Source organism: Sinocyclocheilus anshuiensis, unplaced genomic scaffold, assembly GCF_001515605.1.
Source record: "Sinocyclocheilus anshuiensis isolate Anshui unplaced genomic scaffold, SAMN03320099.WGS_v1.1 scaffold1589, whole genome shotgun sequence".
Lineage (NCBI taxonomy): Eukaryota > Metazoa > Chordata > Actinopteri > Cypriniformes > Cyprinidae > Sinocyclocheilus > Sinocyclocheilus anshuiensis.
The window spans coordinates 309,130-319,390 of NW_015538004.1; positions in this window are offsets into that span (position 1 = coordinate 309,130).

A 10,261-nucleotide genomic window follows, 5' to 3' on the forward strand; every position below is an offset into this window, starting at 1 on the left:
GGGGTGGGTGGGTGTGTGTGTGTGTGTGTGTGTGTGTGTGTGTGTGTGTGTGTGTGTGTGTGTGTGTGTGCGCGTGCAACAATGTGATCACGAAATGATCCTGTCTATTTCCCATAAATAGAATTTCTGGAATGCATCTCCAGATTTCTTTTCTTCCTGTTAATTATACTCGCTTACAAGCATGTTTTTCTGTATATTCAACAAAAATAGTATCCATATTTTACACCAGTTGTCAGCTGTCTCTCAGCTGTGCATAACTGATTATGTCAAATAATACAACAGGGAAACAAATGTTTAGTAACACTGCTATGTTGCCATATGCAATCGACTGAGTAGGTTGACTCTGAGTTTAGCGCGTGCATAACGACTATGAAAAGCCATGATCAATGGAGCTCCGAAACTATGATTCACCATGGCAACAGCACCCGACAAAAAGACGTCCGCAAGAACAAAAAAAGCAGCTAAATTAAAGTATAAAAACATAATTCAATCAAGGTAAAGCTTTAAGCATAAAAGGTTCATGGGTGTAGGCTACATGATTTAAACATTGGACATATTAAATACATATCATTCAGTGTCTATTTCATTGTGCAGCAGCTTTACCCAAATAGTCTAATACATGACTTTACAGGTGTCACACCCCCCATGGACTGTTTGTTGTGTTTGCTTCCCCATATGCTCAGTGTGACCTAGTTTCTGTCTTCCCTTAATTGTGTCATTATGTTCAGGTGTGTCTTGTCATTGCCCTCATTAATTCTCCCATATAAGTTGTAATCAGTTCAGTGTTTCTTTGTCCGGTCTCTTCGAAGTTACCCATGTGTGTGTGTGTGTCTGCTGTTTCCCTAATATGAATTACCCTTTATGTGGATTATTAAAGACTGTTTATCCTTATCTTCTTCTTATTTGTGCGTTTCTCCTACTCCACACCGTGGCAGAAGACCGGACCTAGAACAGTGCGCTGCGTGTTTCCCCGCGTTTTGTTTTTGTTTTTTTGAAAGTGTTTCTGTTGTTTTATTTTGGTTTTGTTCATGGACATTGCCTCCATTAACGTTGCCCCAAGGAGGGGCAGCACCTTGCTGAATAGTTTTTATTTTCCAAAACGTCCCTAACCTGGAGGACTATGTTGAGGAGTTTCTGTTTGATGGAGGGATTTCGGTGTGGTCTGGACGACGATATCCGCTTCGTCCTGCCCAGGGGAAATCCGCACTGGACCCTTAAGAACTACATCAATTTTGCACTGTGGTTGAGTGGATCCACACTCACAGCGGACAAAGCAGATGTAGACTGTAACATCATTGTCCAGCCACACCTTGCAGACGTCTCGCAGCGAGACCCAGAGCCCAACCTACCATCACCCCACAGTGCGAAGCATAAGCCTGAGCCCACTGCTGACGGAGAGCCAGAGCCATCACCAGAGAGAGCAACAGGGCTAAAGATCACCCTGGAGCCAGAGCCCGTGACGTCAGAAGCACTGAGCACCAGAACGGCCAGACACAAGAACAGTTTCTTCCCTCAGGCAATCCATCTCATGAACACTTGACAATAACTGTGGAACACACACTATTTATTCACTCATACACTTATTTATCTAACACACATACTCAGTCTACATTTCAATTTGCACATAATATACCTGTACATACAACTGTCTATTGTTATATACATGTACATACAATTGTCGATTTGTATGTGGAAGCTTCTGTCACGAAAACAAATTCCTCGTATGTGTAAACATACCTGGCAATAAAGTTCATTCTGATTCTGATTCAGACCAGGTGCGAGAGCCGGCTACAGAGCTCACCATGGGGGAGAGCGTCAAGGACAGCGAGAGTGTGGAGGGAAGCTTCGCCCTCTGTACCATGGCTGAGGATGACCCGAGCTCAATGGACTGTAATTGGGATATATTCAGACATGACCCCTCTTCTCCCACCTTTGTCTGAACTCTCTGCCTGCCCTGATTTATTTTGTCTGCCCCGAATTATCTGCCTGCCCAGAATTATCTGTCTGCCCTGAACATTCTACCAGTGGGACAGCGACCACGGAGGTTGTTCCACTGTCACTGGTGCTTTGGTGCTGGGAGGGGCCATGTGGTGTGTGTGGGCAGCACACACCGTCCCTAATCCTCCTGAGCATCCTGAACTCCCGCCCAGCCTCCCTCTCCCTCCACCTCTGCACCTGTCCTCACCATTGACACCGCTGTTTCCTGTCAGCCACTCTGCTCACCCTCAGCCATCACCATCTGTGCAGCTGTATTCGCCGCGGGTCTGCCAGTCTCCATCGGCGTCATGGCTGGAGGATCCCTTGTTTGTCTCTGTCTCCAGCCTCTGAGTCCCGGACTCTGCCTCGGCCCTTCGACCCAGCGGCTCCACCATGGCTCCTAGCTCCCTCCACCATGGCCCGCCAGTCCACCAGCTCCGCCGGGCTCCCTCGTCCCTCCGTCTCTGCCTTGGTCCAAAGGCGCTCCGGCTCCACTGCGGCCTTCCAGATCCCGGCCTCCGCCTCGGTCGCCGGCGCCATCTGCCCCACCTTGGCCCTCTGGATCCTCGGTGTCGCCCTGGCTCATTGGCTCTTCGTCTCCGCCTTGGGCTCCACCACCACCTGCTCCGTCGCTGTCGGTCAGCCCACTGGAGTCGTCAGCCCTTCCTCCACCATGGCTCCTCCCCTTGTTACCCTCTTGTTACGTGTAGTTACTGTGTAAGTGTAACATCTGCGGGCTGTAATTTAAAGTGATCCCTTGTTACCCTCTTGTTACGTGTAGTTACTGTGTAAGTGTAACATCTGCGGGCTGTAATTTAAAGTGATCCCTTGTTACCCTCTTGTTCCGTGCAGTTACTGTGTAAGTGTAACATTAAACAATTTTAGTTATGCTACAATAGATATGTTTCAAAGTTATTAACAATGAACTGTATTGCATAGTTAAATGCAAGGTCCAAAAACCCTAGGTTAACAAAAAATATTTTTATTTAACAATTTTTACAAAACTTTGCAACAGGGCTGGAGAGGTGTTAACTACAGTTTTTGTAGCACAACCACGGCTGTTTTGTGGTACCCATGGTTTAACTATAGTAACAATGTTTATTTTTTTTAAACTATGGTGTAAACATGTTTAATTTCCGTACGGTACAGGTATACCCAGGGGTTAAGGTGAGTTGGAGCCCATCAGAGTGGAGTTGACCGTCACCTACTGACTGTTGCATATTCTCTATTTTGTTTTACTTGTAAGTTCTTGTTTGTTCTTTTCCAGTTACCTGTGTAAGTTTTGTAGTCCTTTGTTATTTTATTATTTATTGCTTTACCGTATCACATTGTTGGCAACGCTTACAGATTTGCCTTGAAACATTGCTGTGACACAGTCCTCACAGAAGTCCTTATTTTTTTATATATTTGGTTAAATATAAGCTTTATGAAACACTTCTTTACATTATGCAAACTTGACATGTATTAACAGTTTTTTTTTTTGCAATGTATTTTTCTCTAATTGTGATCACAGGTGAAAACTGCATCAGAGGGGGAGGACTTTTCTGCTCACTCATATTTTGCAGGGACTACTTTGCAAGTATATGCAAAAGATCTCCAGAAATACGTTGACTCCTGCCCACTGCTGAAAGGGAAAAATTAACAGTATGCCTATTAAAAATAAATTTATAACATGATTTGTTTGTTTGTTTTTACTGTTATTTGTACTTTGTATAAGTGGTTGTAAATTAGTTTTTTTCTGCATTCTAGTTCTGTCCTTGGAACATTTTTGTTAAAATTTTGTAAATAAAAATGTTTGGTAACACTTTCTATGAAGCCCGTATTTATAATACATTATAAGGGTATTCTTAAGGCATTATAATGAATGTACGTAACAGTAACTACACGTAACAAGAGGGTAACAAGGGATCACTAAATTACAGCCCGCGGATGTTACACTTACACGTAACAAGAGGGTAACAATGGATCACTTTAAATTACAGCCCGCAGATGTTACACTTACACAGTAACTACACGTAACAAGAGGGTAACAAGGGATCACTTTAAATTACAGCCTGTGGATGTTACACTTACACAGTAACTACACGGAACAAGAGGGTAACAAGGGATCACTTTAAATTACAGCCCGCGGATGATACACTTACACAATAACTACATATAACAAGGGTGTATGTTTGCGTAGTAGTTAAGAAAAATGTTGTAGTACATTTTATTCTACTTGCCTCAAACCACATACAGAAGCTCAAGTGCACCAACAGCACTACAGCTATCAAAAACCATCAATTATACAGTAGATATACATGTGTTGTGTATTATGATTTTATATTTATATGTTATATCCTGGGAGCAGCTGGAAACAGGTAATCTAGTTCTAATCTACCTCAACGATACAATGCTGCTGACGGACTCACTGCTGAGATGACCATATGCAATGCTCTTTCATCAGGTAAATTTTTATATGGAAATTTCTAAACCAAATCATAGCAGAGATTCATTACATCATTTCCCCATGCTTTAGTAATCTCCATGATCCCACATAACGAAACACTAGTAAATACTATAGCATATATTCTTAAGTAAACTGTGGTAAAATTGTATAAAGACTATGGTGGTTTTTAACTTTACTATAATTACTAAATTATACTACTACAGTTTACTATTTCTATCAGTCATGTAAGATATATGTTGTAATAATAAGTACCCAGTACGTAGTGTAAAAATATACTGCATCATATATTTTGTGTTATTACAATAAGGCAACTTGTTCTAAATCATAATATTGTTGCCTAACAGTAGGTCATGCATACCACATAATCTTAGAATAGTTACACCTTACTTATGAAATACTAACAGTATTAATACTTTACCATTTACCTACACGTACATACAGCTATGCTTACGTGGGTTGCCAACAATGTGATACGGTAAAGCAATAAATAATAAAATAACAAAGGACTACAAAACTTACACAGGTAACTGGAAAATATACTACTACAGTTTACTATTTCTATCAGTCATGTAAGATATATGTTGTAATAATAAGTACCCAGTACGTAGTGTAAAAATATACTGCATCATATATTTTGTGTTATTACAATAAGGCAACTTGTTCTAAATCATAATATTGTTGCCTAACAGTAGGTCATGCATACCACATAATCTTAGAATAGTTACACCTTACTTATGAAATACTAACAGTATTAATACTTTACCATTTACCTACACGTACATACAGCTATGCTTACGTGGGTTGCCAACAATGTGATACGGTAAAGCAATAAATAATAAAATAACAAAGGACTACAAAACTTACACAGGTAACTGGAAAATAACAAACAAGAACTTACAAGTAAAACAAAATAGAAAATATGCAACAGTTTTACACATGCTAGAAACGTGGCTTTCAAAGGAAAGATTGCAATCAAATAGCACACCTAGTTTCCTAACTGATGACGAAGAATTGACAGAGCAGTCATCAAGTGTTAGACAGTGTTCTAGGTTATTACATGTAGAGGTTTTTGGTCTGATTATTAAAACCTCCGTTTTTTTTTTCTTCAGAATTTAGCGGTAGGAAATTCCTAGTCATCCAGTTTTTTATATCAACTATGCATTCCGTTAGTTTTGCAAACTGGTATGCTTCGTCGGCCCGCGAAGAAATATAGAGCTGAGTATCATCAGCATAAACGTGAAAGCTAACACCATGTTTCCTGATAATATCTGCCAAGGGTTAGGGTTGGGCGATGTTTACCAAATTGGAATCAGACAATGTCTACAGTGAAACATTACGATGGACAATGACATCGGGTGGGATGGGGGTGTTTGCCCTAGATGGTCATCTGCCAAATCATTGAAAACAATTATATCATTAAAAACAAAACATTCTCATTATCCACTGGATATTTTCGTCTTCATCTCATCAGCAATTTCAATTTTGGCACACTGCAGCAGCTGATCACTAAAGGCCCGGGTATACTTCACTTTCCGTGTTTCGTTATATCCTGCGCACAGCCATGTCCGCACAGCTTTCAAAGTATACTCAACCGCGGACGGACGACCTTGGGGATGTGAGGGGATGACAATGCCGGCTCAACATCGTGATGTCTGTCAGCCATTGGCGATGGACAATGGCATTGTCTATCAGCCCAACCCTACCAAGGGTAACATGTAAAGCGTGAAGAGCAACGGTCCTAGTACTGAGCCTTGTGGCACTCCATACTTCACTTGTGACCAATATGATACCTCATCATTCACTGCTATGAATTGATGACAGTTAGATAAGTATGATTTGAACCATGCCAATGTAATTCCACTAAAGCCAACATAATTTTCTAGTCTATTCAACAGAATGTTGTGGTTGATAGTGTCAAACGCAGCTCTAAGATCCAGTAGCACTAATAGAGAGATACAACCACGATCGGTTGATAAGAGCAGGTCATTTGTAACTCTGATGAGAGCAGTCTCAGTAATATGATACGGTCTAAATCCTGACTGGAAATCCTCACAGATACCATTTTTCTCTAAGAAGGAACATAGTTTTGAGGATACTACCTTTTCTAGTATTTTGACAGAAAATGGGGATTTGAGATCAGTCTGTCATTAACTAATTGTCTAGGATCAAGTTGTGGTTTTTTAATGAAAGTCGTAATAAAAGCCAGTTTGAAAGTTTTTGGGACATATCCTAATGACAATGATGCATTAATAATATTCAGAAGAGGATCTATGACTTCTGGAAGCACGTCTTTTAGTTGCTTAGATGGTTTATGGTCTAACATACATGTTGTTGGTTTAGATGATTTAACAATTTTATACAATTCTTCCTCTCCTATTGCAGAGAATGAGTGTAATTGTTCCTCAGGGGATCTATAGTGGATCTATCTGATGCAATACTTTAGCTAACGGCTGCATGGTTATAATTTTATCTCTAATAGTATCGATCTTGGATGTAATGAAGTTCATAAAGTCATTACTGCTGTGCTGGTGGTAAATGTCAGCACCTGTTGATGCGGTCCCACTTTATATTAAGTGGCCTTAACTACTATGTACTTACATTTTAATTAATAATTTGGTACAATGCACTTATTGTGTACTGTTACGAGCCCCTGCTTTTTCTTTCCTTTTTTTCATTTCCTGAGTGCAGCTGCTAATTTGATGGGGGTGGAGACTATTACAAACACCTGAGGCCTCTACTTATTTAAGAGCTCCTGGTGGCACTTAAATGGCGGCTTGCCCTGGGAATTATGTTTGTGTTTGATTTTTGGTTTTCCTTATTCTCTTTTGTTTAAGGATGGTGAGTGATTGCTTGTTTAGTTACCACAGAGTACATAGAAAGTATAGGTAAGTGAGCTGACCCAGAAGACTTTTGCTGTGTTTGATTTCTTCCTCAGGAGATTTTTATTAACTCTTGAGTTAGTGGTAGTTTAAATTAGTTAGCTCACCAGTCCTCATTTATTATTTTTTTTATGTTTAAATACATTTTTTTACTGTTTTCCTATTTTTGGTTATATTCCTTTACCTGTATAATAAAACTTTACCTTTTTGCCCTGGCCACTGTGGTATTTGTTGCCTTTAGAACGGCTTTCTTGTGTTGGTCCCTAAACAGGGTCGTAACATGTATATACATGTTTTTACATTGCACTTATATTTTAAAAATACCTGCATGTAATTACATCTGTAATTAATTTCTGTAATTACATTTATAATTACACTGTTGACCCATCCCTTACACCTTAACCCACCCTTAATCCTACCCATACCACCAAACCTGTCCCTAACCTTACCCGTATCCCACCCACCTCAAAAGCAGCAAAAGTGTGTTGCAATACAATATGAACACAATAAATACATTGTACTTACTTTTTGATGTAAATACATAGTAGTTAAGGCCACTTAATATAAAGTGGGACCATTGATGCTTTATTCTTCATTAATTTAGCCACTGTACAGAATAAATACCTGGGGTTGTGTTTGTTTTCTTCTAAAAAAGACAAAACGTAAGCAGATCTAGCCATTTTTAGGGCTTTTCTGTAGGAGGAAGTACTTTCCTTCCATGCAATACAAATACCTCTAGTTGCACCTCCAACCTCAGACGTCGTGGCTGACCCTGTCCATGCAGACAGGTTGCATTGTCGGCAAGGAAGCTGTTAAGTAGGGCCAGATCCAGGATGTCATCTCAAGCCACCCAGGACCTCTTTGACCCCTTCGACCCAGGAGGGAAAAGGCAGCCTTCCATACACTGGAGATTAATTTAGGGAGCGTGATCAAACACTATGTCAAAGTCCACTCCTTGGTGTGACCAGCTGTGAGGTGACGAGGAAATTTGGAAATGGTGCGGGTGGAACAGCTTTGGACAAATCACTGGACTGCTTGGGTGTGATGATGTCATAAGTTAACCTTAAAGGGCACCTATTATGCCCCTTTTACAAGATGTAATATAAGTCTCAGATGTCCCCAGAATGTGTCTGTGAAGTTTCAGCTCAAAATACCCCACAGATCATTTATTATATAATTTTGAAAATGCCTATTTTGAGTGGAAGCAGAAACACGCTGTTTTCGTGCTTGTATCAATAAATGCAAATGAGCTGCCTCTCCCCACCCCCTTTTCCTTAATAGGGCTGTGCCTTTACAGCTTGTACCTCGAATACTCTGCCAAAAAAACATCTGTTTGGTTTTGATGATCATGTCTATCTGTCAGTATTTTTGGCTTTTTGGTCAAAAATTTGGTCCTCATTGTGCTCTCTTTTTCAGCTTACTCTACTTGTAATTAGTGTCATTCTGTTCACATGTGTCTCATTTAGCTGTGTGTATTTAAGTGGCACTGTCTCCCAGTTTCTTTGCTTGGTGTTTTGTTCTTCTAAGACAGCTGCCTGAGTAAGTGTTATGTAGTCTGAGAAATCTGTGGCTTCTTATGTTTGCCCTTTGATTGTTTCCTCTCTGTGTTGGATTTTTGTGGATTTTCTTCTCTGGAGTGTTTTTGCTTTAAGAACTTTGGATTTCTGGAATATTTTTGTGGACTACAATCTTTGGACTGTTTTTGTTATTTGAGAACGTATTTGTCTGTTTTTGCTGTGGAATTTTGTTTCTTGAACTTTCATTAAACCTGCTGCATCTCAACTGCTTCTAAATGCATCTTACTATTGGGTTCTCCATCCTCCAGTGGCTCAAGGACTGAGTATCTGACTTTCACACTAAAGACCCAAGTTCGAGCCTCGGCTCTGACACTATCATGCTGTAATCAGCCATATCAGTTTAAACTTCTGATGGTGTTTTCTGAGTGCACACATCTGAAGCACGTGCACAGAAAACGGCTGTCACATGGCATGTGAGTACTAAACTAAGTTCTCTTCCATGTCTTATTGCGTTTAAACTGTCAAATACACACAAGGTTATCTTAAAAACACGTCACAAAAACCGTTTATGTCTGTGAAGGTAAACAGCTGGGAAAGAAATTGCATGTTTATATTAGATCTGTGTATTAATTAAGTGACCGCAGCATAATATACAGTACCTACTGCTGTTAATATGAACCAAGCAGTGAATAAAAACAGAAAATCACTCACTGCTCTTAACTGAATAACTTCTATAGCTTTAATAAGATATTTCTTACTTGAATGCTGCTTTTAAATGCTCTAGCGTGAAGATAAACATGGTGAATTTTGTGCGGCTGACTCAGGGCGGGGTTTCTGCTAATACGGCAGTGTCAGTCAGCGTCTGTGGGCGGGGCTTGAGCAATGTGAGAATCAAAACTCCATGTCTAAAGAGACTGATTTGGTTTTATAGGGATTAAAATAAGGAGTGGGTGGATTTTTTTTATTTGTTATCATTATAGGATGGTTGTGTTCACACACTGCCAACACACATTTATGTCCAAACACAATGTAAAAGTGGATTTTGCATAATAGGTGCCCTTTAAAGTTTTTTGTTTGTACAACAGTCAACAAGAGTTTTATTTATTTTTTTATTATTTTAGAGTTTATATTAATTTTATTTTCTTACCCTGGTAAGTGGGGGTATCATTTAAGAGAATGTACGGCCTTATTTATCCTGTCTTGATGGATTATGGGTAATGTAGGTTTATGCTAACTAGCTAGTTTAAATAGGGGTCACTGTCTTTATTGTGTGTGTGTGTGTGTGTGTGTGTGTGTGTGTGTGTGTGTGTGTGTAAGACAAAGAGAGAAGAGAGGTGAAGGAAATTAGTCCACCTTAGACTCGAACTGATTTTTAAAGGGGTCATATGATGCGATTTCAAGTTTTCCTTTCTCTTTGGAGTGTTACAAGCTGTTCGTGA